At 42.3% G+C, this 15,260-nt stretch overlaps 1 pseudogene; it reads left to right on the forward strand.

Annotated features, from left to right (window-relative positions):
- Positions 1-334: 334 nt before the first annotated feature.
- LOC120023730 lies at positions 335-1,669 on the forward strand (annotated as a pseudogene).
- Positions 1,670-15,260: the final 13,591 nt, after the last annotated feature.

Below are 15,260 nucleotides of genomic sequence, written 5' to 3' on the forward strand. Positions count from 1 at the left end.
TTGACCTTTAAAATGTATAATTGTCAGAATAATGTGCCGACCAATATCCCTGTGAGCCTCCCATGCCCATGTTGTACATCTAAGGGTTTAGAACATAAACAGTGGATTAATAATATTACATTGTATTGTATTGGACCTTCTAATCTTGTTCCACAGATCCTTGGTAGTTTAAATCTGTTGTTGCTAGCAATATTCATGAACAAATTTAAGGGTAAATTCCACTTTGGGAACCACTTGGAAAAGTACATAATGAAAAGACAACAATTGTGCCTCCTTGACTGGGTAGAAGACTATACCTCTGTTTCACAAAGATTTGTTTCACCACCTCAAACAAATGCCTAAATGTATTTGTTCCACAAAGGTGCGTGAGCTCGAACTGAGGTGGAGGCAGAGCAGAGAAGAGGTGCAGACGCGGTCAAGGGAGTCCGGAAGTATGAGCGCAGAGTCAAGGAGCTCACTTACCAGGTAAGAGAAAGTGCATTCTTACACACTTGACACTAACACAGACAGGTTTGTGTATAAAACTATACTGACAATGATTTTATCTTCTCCCACAGACTGAGGAGGATAAGAAGAACGTTACAGACTTCAGGACCTGGTAGATAAGCTGCAGATGAAAGTGAAGGCCTACAAGAGGAATTCTGAGGAAGCAGTAAGTCACATACTGAGTCAAATACTCTGAATGCAGAAATTCAAAAAAATAAAATGTTTATCCCTAGTAAACATTACAATACTTAATATCCATACAATGTAGTTTGAAGTAAGTGTTGCAACACACCAGTCAACAACGACAATTGATAGTGCAAGTAATTGCTGATGAAATTGTACACATTTCTGAGTGCCTCCTATGTGTTACCAACTTAAAGAAGAGAGTTTGAATATTAATTAGCTGGTCTAGTGATTGTGCTGGAGGCAGTGGTTTGATCCCCCGTTCTCACTTTCTCTGCTGTATCATCTATCTCCCTGTATACATTGTTATCCTAAATCTGTCTTTTTTGTATTTAAAAAAAAATATACCTTTAAAAACAGAATATTAATTTGCTACCTGAAGCTTCAAACTTTAAATGCTGATGTTCTGCTCTCCCTCTCTTCTCCTCACCCAGGAGGAAGCAGCCAATAGCCATATGTCTAAGTTCAGGAAGGTTCAGCATGAGCTGGAGGAGGCTGAGGAGCGTGCTGACATCGCTGAGACTCAGGTCAACAAGCTCAGAGCCAAGACACGTGACTCTGGAAAGGTACAGAACTGCTGCTAAACCTATCCCTGACTCATGTTCAGATATGACCACATCAACACCACCTATGAGTCAGTCTTCTCAGAGGTCAACACAGACCTTTTACACTCAACTGTATTTAAGATCACCACATCAGCACATTTCAGGAAGGGCAAAAAAAGAAAGGTTAATTCTGTTGGTACTTCAAAATTGAAAATCCAAGCTGAGCACTGAGCACTAAATGCTTGATATATTATATTCTATCCATATATTTATCATGTTCATTATTATTACTGATCCATTATATTCTATCAATATATTTATCATCATTATTATTACTGATACATTATATTATTTATGTCTTCTTACAGGGAAAAGAAGTTGCTGAATAAACAAGACCAAAGTATTGAAGATCAAAGTCTTACCATTTTCCTGTGTTGCATAAAATATGATTTTCATGGTGAAATGTTGAGTTGATTAAAAACATGTAGATCTACATACACTTCCTTTGTGACTGTGGACTTATTACTCAGCAAACAGATTTTTAATACCATAAAATATATTGTTCTTTAATTAATGGAGCAATTTGGGATTCCAACAACAACAAAGCAGACACCCCAGCAAAGCGGTAACTTTTATTGGTAAACATCTGAGGGATGAGGCTAGGGAAATGTAACCACTATCAAATTCTCAGACTGAGCTATGGATGTAAGGACTGACCATCCATAACATAAAAATTATAGTTTTAACTCTTTACACTCTTTACACTGGAATTGTAGGGATATTCTCAGAACTATGTTCTCAGAAAACAACAAACCAGAGTTTTGCTTTTTTTTCCCCCCCACCTTTATTTAATCAGATAGGCTAGTTGAGAACAAGTTCCCATTTACAACTGCGACCTGGCCAAGATAAAGCAAAGCAGTTCGACACGTACACAGAGTTACACATGGAATAAACATACATATAATACAGGAGAAAAAAGTCTATATACAAATGAGGTAAGTTAAGGGAGGTAAGGCAATAAATAGGCCATAGTGGCGAGGTAATTACGATATAGCAATTAAACACTGGAGTGATAGATGTGCAGAAGATGAATGTGCAAGTAGAGATACTGGGGTGCAAAGGAGCAAAATAAATAAATAAATACAGTATGGGGATGAGGTAGTTGGATGGGCTATTTACAGATGGGCTATGCACATGTGCAATGATCTGTGAGCTGCTCTGACAGCTGGTGCTTGAAGTTAGTGAGGGAGATATGAGTCTCCGGCTTCAATGATTTTTGCAGTTCGTTCCAGTCATTGGCAACAGAGAACTGTAAGGAAAGGCGGCCAAAGGAAGAATTGGCTTTGGGGGTGACCAGTGAAATATACCTGCTGAAGCGCGTGCTACGGGTGGGTGCTGCTATGGTGACCAGTGAGCTGAGATAAGGCGGGGCTTTACCTAGCAAATACTTGTCGATGACCTGGAGCCAGTGGGTTTGGCGACGAGTATGAAGCGAGGGCCAGCCAACGAGAGCATACAGGTCGCAGTGGTGGGTAGTATATGGGGCTTTGGTGACAAAACGGATGGCACTGTGATAGACTGCATCCAATTTGTTGAGTAGAGTGTTGGAGGCTATTTTGTAAATGACATCGCCGAAGTCGAGGATCGGTAGGATGGTCAGTTTTGCTAGGGTATGTTTGGCAGTATGAGTGAAGGTATGTCTTTGTTGCTAAATAGGAAGCCGATTCCAGATTTACTTTTGGATTGGAGATGCTTATGTGGGTCTAGAAGGAGAGTTTACGGTCTAGCCAGAACACCTAGGTATTTGTAGTCGTCCACATATCTAAGTCAGAACCATCCAGTGTAGTGATTGCTGGCTGGCAGGAGCGGGCACTGATCGGTTGAAGAGCATGCATTGTAGTTTTACTTGCATTTCAAGAGCAGTTGGAGGCCACGAGAAGGAGAGTTGCATGGCATTGAAGCTCGTCTGGAGGTGGGTTAACACAGTGTCCAAAGGAAAGGGCCAGAAGTATACAGAATGGTGTTCGTCTGCGTAGAGGTGGATCAGAGAATCACCAGCAGCAAGAGCGACATCATTGATGTATACAGAGAAGAGAAGTCGACCCGAGAGTTGAACCCTGTGGCACCCCCATAGAGACTGCCAGAGGTCCGGACAACAGGCCCTCGATTGACACACTGAACTCTATCAGAGAAGTACTTGGTGAGCCAGGCGAGGCAATCATTTGAGAAACCAAGGCCGTTGATTCTGCGATAAGAATGTGGTGATTGACAGAGTCGAACGCATTGGTTAGATCGATGAATAAAGCTGCACAGTATTGTCTCTTATTCGATGGCGGTTATGATATTGTTTAGGATCTTGAACGTGGCTGAGGTGCACCATGACCAGCTCGGAAACCAGATTGCATAGCGGAGAAGGTACGGTGGGATTCAAAATGGTCGGTGATCTGTTTGTTAACTTGCTTTCGAAGACCTTAGAAAGGCAGGGTAGGATAGATATAGGTCTGTGGCAGTTTGGGTCTAGAGTGTCTACCCCTTTGAAGAGGGGGAGTGACCGCAGCAGCTTTCCAATCTTTGGGGATCTCAAACGATACGAAAGAGAGGTTGAAACAGGCTAGTAGGGGTTGGCAACAATTTCGGCAGATAATTTTAGAAAGAGAGGGTACAGATAGTCTAACTCAGCTGATTTGTAGGGGTCCAGATTTTGCAGCTCTTTCAGAACATCAGCTATCATGGATTTGGGTGAAGGAGAAATGGGGGAGGCTTGGGCAAGTTGCTGTGGGGGGTACAGGGCAGTTGACGGGGTAGGGGTAGCCAGGTGGAAAGCATGGCCAGCTGTAGAAAAATGCTTATTGAAATTCTCAATTATCGTGGCTTTATCGGTGGTGACAGTGTTTCCTAGCCTCAGTGCAGTGGGCCGCTGGGAGGAGGTGCTCTTACTCTCCATGGACTAGGACTAGGCTAGTGATACATTTATTACATCAATTTTCCCATTATTAAAGTGTTAGTGATGGCTTTTTAACAGTCTGATGGCCTTGAGATAGAAGCTGTTTTTCAGTCTCTCGATCCCCGCTTTGATGCTCCTGTACTGACCTCGCCTTCTGGATGATAGCGGGGTGAAACAGGCAGTGGCTCGGGTGGTGGTGTCCTTGATGATCTTTTTGGCCTTCCTGTGACATCGGGTGGTGTTAGGTGTCCTGGAGGGCAGGTAGTTTGCCCCCGGTGATGCATTGTGCAGACCTCACTACCTCTGGAGAGCCTTACGGTGTGGCGGAGCAGTTGCCGTACCAGGCGGTGATACAGCCCGAAAGGACGCTCTCGATTGTGCATCTGTAAAAGTTTGTGAGTGTTTTTGGTGACAAGCCGAATTTCTTCAGCCTCCTGAGGTTGAAGAGGCGCTGCTGCGCCTTCTTCACAACGCTGTCTGTGTGGTTGGACCATTTCAGTTTGTCCGTGATGTGTACGCCGAGGAACTTAAAACTTTCCACCCTCTCCACTACTGTACCGTCGATGTGGACTAGGGAGGCTGCTCCCTCTGCTGTTTCCTGAAGTCCACGATCTATCTCCTTTGTTTTGTTGACATTGAGTGTGAGGTTATTTTCCTGACACCACCCTCCGAGGGCCCTCACCTCCTCCCTGTAGGCCGTCTCGCCGTTGTTGGTAATCAAGACTACCACTGTAGTGTCGTCTGCAAACTTGATGATTGAGATGGCGGCGTGCATGGCCACGCAGTCATGGGTGAACAGGGAGTACAGGAGAGGGCTGAGAAACGCACCCTTGTGGGGCCCCAGTGTTGAGGATCAGCGGGGTGGAGATGTTGTTACCTACCCTCACCACCTGGGGGCGGCCCGGCAGGAAAACCAGGAACCTGTTGCACAGGGCGGGGTCGAGACCCAGGGTCTCGAGCTTGATGACGAGTTTGGAGAGTACTATGGTGTTAAATGCTGAGCTGTAGTTGATGAACAACATTCTTACATAGGTATTCCTCTTGTCCAGATGGGTTAGGGGCAGTGTGATTGCGATTGCGTCATCTGTGACCTATTGGGGCGGTAAGCAAATTGGAGTGGGTCTAGGGTGTCAGGTAGGGTGGAGGTGATATGGTTCTTGACTAGTCTCTCAAAGCACTTCATGATGACGAAGAGAGTGCTACGGGGCAGTAGTCATTTAGCTCAGTTACCTTAGCTTTCTTGGGAACAGGAACAATGGTGGCCCTCTTGAAGCATGTGGGAACAGCAGACTGGGATAAGAATTGATTGAATATGTCCGTAAACACACCAGTCAGCTGGTCTGCGCATGCTCTGAGGACGCGGCTGTATTCCCTTGCAAGGGTTAACACGTTTAAATGTTTTACTCACGTTGCCTGCAGTGAAGGAGAGCCCGCAGGTTTTGGTAGCGGGCCGTGTCAGTGGCACTGTATTGTCCACAAAGCGAGCAAGAAGTTGTTTAGTTTGTCCGGGAGCAAGACATCGTGGTCCGCCGACGGACTGGTTTTTCTTTTGTAGTCCGTGATTGACTGTAGACCCTGCCACATACCTCTCGTCGTCTGAGACGTTGAATTGCGACACGACTTGTCTCTATACTGACGCTTAGCTTGTTCGATTGCCTTGGGAGGGAATATCTACACTGTTTGTATTCGGTCATGTTTCACGGTCACCTTGCCCTGATTAAAAGCAGTGGTTTGAGCTTTCAGTTTTGTGCGAATGCTGCCATCAATCCACGGTTTCTGGTTGGGAAATATTTTAATAGACACTGTGGGTACAACATCACCGATGCACTTGCTAATAACTCGCTCACCCGAATCAGCTTATTCATCAATGGTGTTGTTTGACCGCTATGCGGAACATATCCCAGTCCACGTGATCGAAGCAATCTTGAAGCGTGGAATCCGATTGATCGGACCAGCGTTGACAAGACCTGAGCACGGGTGCTTCCTGTTTTTGTTTCTGTCTATAGGCTGGGAGCAACAAAATGGAGTCGTGGTCAGCTTTTCCGAAAGGAGGGCAGGGGATGGCCTTATATGCGTCGCGGAAGATAGAATGACAATGATCCAGGGTTTTGCCAGCCCGGGTCGCGCAATCGATATGCTGATAAAATTTAGGGAGCCTTGTTTTCAGATTAGCCTTGTTAAAATAGGCATATTCTTGATACCATTTGAAAGAAAAAACTTTGAAGTTTGTGGAAATGTGAAATTAATGTAGGAGAATATAACACATTAGATCTGGTAAAAGACAATGCAAAGAAAAAACATTCCGTTTTCTATTATAATTTTTCATAATCTTTGAAATGCAAGAGAATAGCCATTATTACACTTAGGAGTCTAGGCGCAATTTAGATTTGGGCCACGAGATGGCAGCAGTGTATGTGAAAAGTTTTAGACTGACACAGCAGGGGGTTGAAACTGTAGGACCCAGTTTCTACATTTGAATATAAAAATGGATTTTATCGAACAAAACCATGCTACATTTTAACTCTGGGACCCTCAGGATGACATATCAGCGCAAGATTACTGAATGTAAGAACATTATATACCTTCAGAGGTGAATGTATAAAACCAGTTGCCATGATACATGTTTTGTTGTTGTTGTGCACTCTCCTCAACAATAGCATGGTATTTGTTTCACTGTAATAGCTACTGTAAATTGGACAGTGTAGTTAGGTTAACAAGAATTTAAGCTTTCTGGTCATATAAGACATGTCTATGTTTTGGGAAATGTTTTTGTTACTTACAACATCATGCTAATCAATTTTCGCCTAAAATGACATACCCAAATCGAACTGCCTGTAGCTCAGGCACTGACGCAAGGATATGCATATTATTGGTACCATTGGAAAGGAAACACTTTGAAGCCTTTCTTTTGCCTGCCACTGCAAAAGTTTATTGGTGGTGCCTGAAAGAGATCCTGGAGGGGAATCGGAGGAGCCTAAAGCATTGAGGAATCGGAGGAGCCTAAAGCATTGAGGAATCAGAGGAGCCTAAAGCATTGAGGAATCGGAGGAGCCTAAAGCATTGGGAATCAGAGGAGCCTAAAGCATTGAGGAATCAGAGGAGCCTAAAGTATTGAGGAATCAGAGGAGCCTAAAGTATTGAGGAATCAGAGGAGCCTAAAGTATTGAGGAATCAGAGGAACCTAAAGCATAGAGGAATCAGAGGAGCCTAATCCCCAGGAAACTGGGGATTAACGGCTGTACTTAGCAAGGGCTTCCCCTGGGCTGTCTGGCAGGAAGTATTTATGGACTACCGTGGCGTGTGTGCTCTTTAGGGGGATCACCACAGTAGATATGTGTGTGTAGAAGGAAACACAATGGAAAATAATTCAAAATGTTTCTATCTTAAGTGTATGATTATTGCCTTTTAACTGTGTCCCATGCCTGCCAGAAATGATTGCCTTTCAGGGCTGAATGACCTTTATTGCATTACATTGAATTGATTGTTTGTAATTTATGTTACTTTAAGGTATCAAAAAAATATAAAGGAAAATTATTGGATGAAACATTGAATTTGGCATTACTGCTATTAGCCAATAGAAACACATTCAATAACAGATTCACTACATGGAACAACAAATAATCCCCCCCAATAATCTGAAATTAGTTTGTTTCTGAAGTGTCTGTCCTATATATGAGAGATATGAAAGATCAGGAAATTCACTTTAAGACCACAAGATGTCACCATAAAAACATTCCCAACACTTTCCCTGGCTGCCACTGCTCTTACTCAACAAAAATGTCCTTTGTCTCATCACAACCTTTGGAGATATTTAATTAAAATGATTTTGTGGTAAGTTGATCAAATCTTTTTACATTTTGAAAAAGTTGTAGATATTTTCCAATGTTAGATCTATAGCTGTTTCTTAAATATGCAAGTAAGAAAGCCTTAAGATAAATAATCCACTTGTTTAGAGAGGGGCAGTTACTCCAGTACTTTTTAAAAACCACCCCATTCCTAAAAACAACATTTCATGAAATAACTAAAAAATAGTTAACTGTAGCCATTTATTCCCCTTTATAGTTTGTCTTAGCATGACATTTACATTTACATTTACATTTAAGTCATTTAGCAGACGCTCTTATCCAGAGCGACTTACAAATTGGTGCATTCACCTTATGACATTCATCCACATATCATTTTTGTTCTGCAAACGTTGCTTTTTTGTGTCAGCAAATAGACATTTCTAGTTACCCCCTAGTACCTTATTTATTCCCTTATTTTAGTTTAGTGCCTATCTTCATAAATACTTACATACATTTTTTTAAACTGGTACTGGGGACCTTCAGAAGAGTCTTGTGAGGCTTGTGGGAATCCTAGTGCAAAACAGAGAACACAGCTGTCCACAGAGGGGTCATATAAGTGTAGCCCAAACCGTTCTGACGCTACAGACAGAAGTTGGCAAAAGAGGCTGCACCGACTTCATACGAGTCTTGTGAGGCTTGTTGACGGAGAACGCCATCGTGTCCGGGATGTCTCATTGTCTGACAAACATCGCTCTAGCTCTAACAATTTTCACAACAGATGCGCAAGGGCGATATCGGCGGATGCGTTGGATTGAGACATGCAGCCCATGCAAAAAAAACAGATAAAGTATCTCTAGCTTAAATTGACGGATTTTGATGGATATTTGTTTTATGTTAGATTTCCGCGGAAATTGTAGGCAAAGGGTTAATGTTTTGTTTTCCAGTGCAAAATGTTTTGAATATGTTTTTGTTGCATGCCTTAATAATGAACATGACCCGCCTCATGGACCTGGCTAATTATTGCAAATCTCCAAACAACATTTAGTATAACTCTTCTCCAATAGAGGGCGCTAAATGCCCAGACTAGAAAACGCTACACAGGGGGCCTTTCTTTTGCCTGCCACTGCAAAGGTTAGTGGAGGAGCCTGAAAGAGATCCTGGAGGGGAATCGGAGGAGCCTAAAGCATTGAGGAATCGGAGGAGCCTAAAGCATTGGGGAATCGGAGGAGCCTAAAGCATTGGGGAATCGGAGCAGCCTAAAGCATTGTGGAATGGGAGGAGCCTAAAGCATTGTGGAATGGGAGGAGCCTAAAGCATTACCTAAACAAACAGTTGATAATGACCACAGTTAACCTCTGACTGTCTGTGAGTCAGCATGTAGTGAGGGCTTTCCCTGACAGTTGATTGGCTAGCATATTTATAGACAACATGTGAGTGTTTTAGGAAACTGGGGATCAACGGCTGTACTTAGCAAGGGCTTCCCCTGGGCTGGCTGGCAGGAAGTATTTATGAACTACCGTGGTGTGTGTGCTCTTTAAGGGGATCACCACAGTAGATATGTGTGTGTAGAAGGAAACACAATGGAAAATCTTTCAAAATGTTAAGCATATGATTAATGCCTTTTAACTGTGTCCCATGCCTGCCAGAAATGATTGCCTTTCAGGGCTGAATGACCTTTATTGCATTACATTGAATTGATTGTTTGTAATTTATGTTACTTAAATTTATGTTACTCAATTTTCGCCTAAAATGACATACCCAAATCTAACTGCCTAGCTCAGGCCCTGAAGCAAGGATAAGCATATTCTTGGTACCATTTGAAAGGAAAAACTTTGAAGTTTTTGGAAATGGGAATGTGGTATGTGCAACGTTTTAGACTGATCCAATGAACCATTGCATTTCTGTTCAAAATGTTGTATCAAGACTGCCTAAATGTGCCTAATTTGTTTATTAATAACTTTTCATATTCAATATTGTGCACTCTCCTCAAACATTAGCATGGTATTCTTTCACTGTAATAGCTACTGTAAATTGGACAGTGCAGTTTGATAAATGCAGTTATACTTTACAATGCCAGGATGTCATACTCATTCAGGCTTTTCATCTAGTATGAATTCACTGCACACTATTGAAGAAGAGAATAGTCTCTTCAGATTCAAAATATTGGCACATTGAACCATGTCACAGACTGTAGTATAAAACTCTGTGGATGGAGCTGAAACAATGATGTGACATCTATTCTGCCATCTTGATGCACGTTCCCCATAGCCTTCATTAGATCATGCCTTCTCAGTATGAACGAGCCTAGTGTGTTGGTATTTGCTACTTAATGCATGTTGTAAATATAATATACTGGTAGTATGGTAAGTACATAACATATACATTGAGTGTACAAAACATTAGGAACACCTGCTCTTTCCACAACAGACTGACCAGGTGAAAGCTATAATCACTTGTTGATGTCACTTGTTAAATCCACTTCAATCGGTGTAGATGAAGGGGAGGAGACAAGTTAAATAAGAATGTTAAGCCTTGTGACATGGATAGTGTACGTGTGCCATTCAGAGAGTGAATGGGCAAGACAAAATATTTAAGTTTCTTTCAACAGGGTATGGTAGTAGGAGCCAGGAGCACCGGTTTGTGTCAAGAACTGCAACGCTGCTGGGATTTTCACGCTCAACAGTTTCCTGTGTGTATCAAGAATGGCCTACCACCCAAAGGACATCCAGCCAACTTGACACAACTGTGGGAAGCATTGGAGTCAACATGGGCCAGCATCCCTGTGGAACGCTTTCGACACCTTGTAGAGTTCATTCCCTGACGGATTGAAGCTGTTCTGAGGGCAAAAAGGGGGGGGGGGGGGGGGGGGGGTGCAACTCAATATTAGATGGTGTTTTGTACACTCATTAATGTTTTGTACATTCATTCAACTTCAAAATTATTGGCACCCTTACAAAGATTTGTAAAATAAATAATTAAAATACTGAGCAGAACTGTATGATAAAAATAATTGGAACATTTTATAAAAATGATTTTAATTGTGAAGGAACCTTTTAGACAACCCTACTGTTTCACTATATTTGCATTGTCCAGGGGACCTAGGCTTGCCTTATTGTTCTGTAACCTGACTAGGTGTGTGTATAAACATGTAAGTATGAGTGTGTGGACGGTGTTGAGTGTGTATGGGGAGAGTGTGGATTGCGCAGATGATTACGGGCCTCGTCCCCGTGTCTTTACATGGCTCGCCGTAATTTGGGGCTTAGTAAAAAAAAACATTACACATTCCTGCGCCTGTCTCCAGAATCTCTTCATGCCAGCGTGACAGGCCACAGGACCAGTGGAATCAAACAGCCCCATAACAAAGACCCACTACCATATTGAACAGTAGGTGTAAGGTTCTGTTCTGCATATACATCCTTCTTTCAACACCAAACCCACTACCATATTGAACAGTAGGTGTGAGGTTCTGCATATACAGCCTTCTTTCAACACCAAACCCACTACCATATTGAACAGTAGGTGTGGGGTTCTGTTCTGCATATACATCCTTCTGTCAACACCAAACCCACTACCATATTGAACAGTAGGTGTGGGGTTCTGTTCTGCATATACATCCTTCTGTCAACACCAAACCCACTACCATATTGAACAGTAGGTGTGGGGTTCTGTTCTGCATATACATCCTTCTGTTAACACCAAACCCACTACCATATTGAACAGTAGGTGTGGGGTTCTGTTCTGCATATACATCCTTCTTTCAACACCAAACCCACTACCATATTGAACAGTAGGTGTGGGGTTCTGTTCTGCATATACATCCTTCTTTCAACACCAAACCCACTACCATATTGAACAGTAGGTGTGGGGTTCTGTTCTGCATATACATCCTTCTTTCAACACCAAACCCACTACCATATTGAACAGTAGGTGTGGGGTTCTGTTCTGCATATACATCCTTCTTTCAACACCAAACCCACTACCATATTGAACAGTAGGTGTGGGGTTCTGTTCTGTATATACATCCTTCTGTCAACACCAAACCCACTACTGGTGGGCATGGCCAAACAGCACTTATTTTTTCTGGCAACCCTTCCAAAGAGCCTATTGGCATGGACGTGGCTTCTAATTGTAGATTTGGAGACTTGGTGACCCGAAGATGCGACCAAGTTCTGTTATTCTCCCCCTTTCGACCATGGATATTTCTTTGCTTCCCGAACCATCTTCCTCACTGTGTGTGGGAATAACATTCACTTGTGCAACAGAATATTTGTATTAATTGTGCTGTCAATGTTCACTTGAACCAAGTGTAAAGGACGTCATGCTGCTTGCTTAGCGATCACCACTTCCTCCTGATTCAGAACATACCGAGGCTCAAACCCAGGACCTCTATCTCACAAACACATGACCTCCTGAAGCGTCCTAACCAGTCGCACCACCAAAAAGCTAACTATTCAGCAGCACAAGTGGAGACGCTGCAGGCTGAGGACTGAGTTTCACAGATCCCCATCTGCTACACAAGCAATGACAAGTCTATACCCGTTTAGGAAAAAAGTATTTTAATGTATTCGGTAATGTTACACTTATCCAGATTTACCAGAGGGTTCAAATTGCAATGAGTTAGAGGCTAGATAGCTTCGTCAGCATAGTGGAGGCTTCACACTTTTTTGAGAAGGCTATAAATATAATCCACAGTGGCGGGAGAGGTTGGAATGAAGGCCAAACAGTCAGTCAACACAGACTAGATACATGGTGTCAGACGGCAGTCATGGAGCAGTGAGCAGTTACCTACTCTGTCAGCTTACATTAGTTGCAGGTTTTGTGAAATCTGTGGTTCTGAAACCCAATGGCCACCCTCCATGCAGACTACATTGAAGACGCATGCCAGATCCCAGAACGCCTAGATTAGATGTTTATTAACATATCGGCTGACTACATCATATGATATAGCAATCTGATGTGGCACACAACTATTGGTTGATGCACTGCAACCAATAAGAGACTCTGGAATCATGATCCTGTGTGACCTAAAGAGAAAGGTTCTGCCCCATGGCCATGGAGTGTGAAGGAAAGTTGATCAGACACATTGGTTCCACACTGATGTCACTTCCATGTTGTGATTTTGAACATATTTAGTGTTGAATAAGTTCTGAAAGAAGAGGAAGCATGAACTATTTCAGAAAGAAGGTTACTAATACCTACTTATTGTAGGTATTAGGGGTGATTCCTCAAGAAACTAGAACAAAAACAAGACCACGATGTTGGGGATTATCACAACATTTCATCCTTTGGAGGAAGAATTGTTGACATATATTTGACATTAGTTTGTTTTTTGAGGGGGGTTAATATTTTTTTTCACAAAAAACATGAAAACAGAACACCAACTATATAAAACATTCTCTAAGAACGTCAACATACAATTTCTAAATTTGGATCTTAAAGCATAATTGAGAAATAATGAAATGAAGTTGGATCATATGTGACATTTAACGACCCTGTTAAAAATCAGGTATGTGGTTCTGGGTAATGGCTGAATGGAACATGACGAGAGGCGGGGAGTGTGTTGGGTGTCTCCATACAAGTTGATTTTCTAAGTTTCATCTACAGTCATTTGTTGTCATATTGGCTTAGATGTGATGGTAGAAAGATTTTAATTGAACATTGAGCATTGATCAATGCCTTCTTAAGAAGTCGGTGGCTGCCGGCTTAAAGTTTTGCTACGCTGTACCTAATGAACACAACCCTAATTCCAGTTCAACAAATTGAAAAAAATACAACATTATTGAGATGATTGCGATATTAAAGTTGACTTTTATTATGACTGTTTGATATATTATGACTTTTTGGTACACGGCCCTGTTTGTGGTATAAATTGCAGAACTATAAAGCAGAGGCTCCTATCATCAGGTCTTCAGTCATCCCAGATATAACAGCTGCTATAGACGGGAAGGATATTACCAAAGCAGCAGTTAATAGTCGGTCGACTGCCCTTGAAAACCAACTTCTCCTTTTGAAAACAGCCCATGTGGCATGATATGAGTCAGAAACATTTACTCTAGTGTCAAAATTGACTACAAAGTGTAAATAGGATAATCAGGATAAATCTAGGATAAATAATAATTCTGGTGTTGTGAAGGACAGCTCTGTGACAGGGATCAACATCCCACAGCTGGTTGGGCTGGAGGATGGTACGGTACTGGTGGAAAGTTATGGCTGGCAACAACACCTGACTCCCTACTTCAGGCCGCTGCCACAGTTCAAGCAGTACCAGCATTTCAGGTGAATATCATTTTCATTGCATTGTGTGAGGTTATTCTTCTTATCTAAACTTGGGAGGTGAATTGATGTTGTGGAAGGTTGTAATGTCTTCTACATTTTTTTTGTTATTTCCTGTTTTACAGCTTCGATGCTCTGGAGCCTGGTGTTATTGTCACCGATGAGCGTTCAGACCAAGTCAGGACCAGGTTTTAGCTGCTGCGCAACATCCTTCCTCCCATAGATGGTCTGCCTGTACCAGCACCACCTGGACTGGACACAGCTGGACAAACGTATCTTTTGGAGAAGATCTGGGAGTTTTGCGACGAAGAGGCTATGGACATCACATGCCCTGCACCAAAGTCAAGGGCAGGACAGGAACACGCTTTCCAAATATAGATTCCCTTGTTCATGCGTGGTTTTAATCTGGACACTTTCTGTGTTTACCTGTAATTTTTCCTTATTGTAGGCTACTACTTTTACCACTTTTAGTCTTAATCTTTACTACACTACTCATTGTTTAGCACAAGACCTCACATGTGAATTCTTAAACAGGTGGGTGGGGCTGGCTTAAGAGGGTGTGAACAATGCTGAATGGGTGTAGACAAAAGACAGCTCTCCAGTAGGTACCAAAACATTCAAAAGGCCATTTTCACAAAAGTGAGATTACAAGTTTATCAACTTTGAAAGCAGAATTACTTTCTCATTGTTCCCAAAAAAAATGCAGTGTATGGTATACCATTTTGTAGCTCTGAGTCTCTACTTTTATCCAATGTAAAAAAAAAAAAAATTTCAGATTTTGCTACATAAGACCGATTTGAGCAGGTCGGTCACATATTATGTTTCACCGAGTCGTGGCTGAACGACAACACGGATAATATAGAGCTGGCTGGGTTTACTGTGCAGGACAGAGAAGCTACGTCTAAGACGAGGGACGGGGGTGTGTGTCTATTTGTCAATAACAGCTGGTGCGCAATGTCTAATATTAAAGAAGTCTCGAGGTATTGCTCGCCTGAGGTAGAGTACCTCATGATAAGCTGTAGACAACACTATCTACCAAGAGAG

This window comes from Salvelinus namaycush, chromosome 2, assembly GCF_016432855.1.
Source record: "Salvelinus namaycush isolate Seneca chromosome 2, SaNama_1.0, whole genome shotgun sequence".
Taxonomy (NCBI): domain Eukaryota; kingdom Metazoa; phylum Chordata; class Actinopteri; order Salmoniformes; family Salmonidae; genus Salvelinus; species Salvelinus namaycush.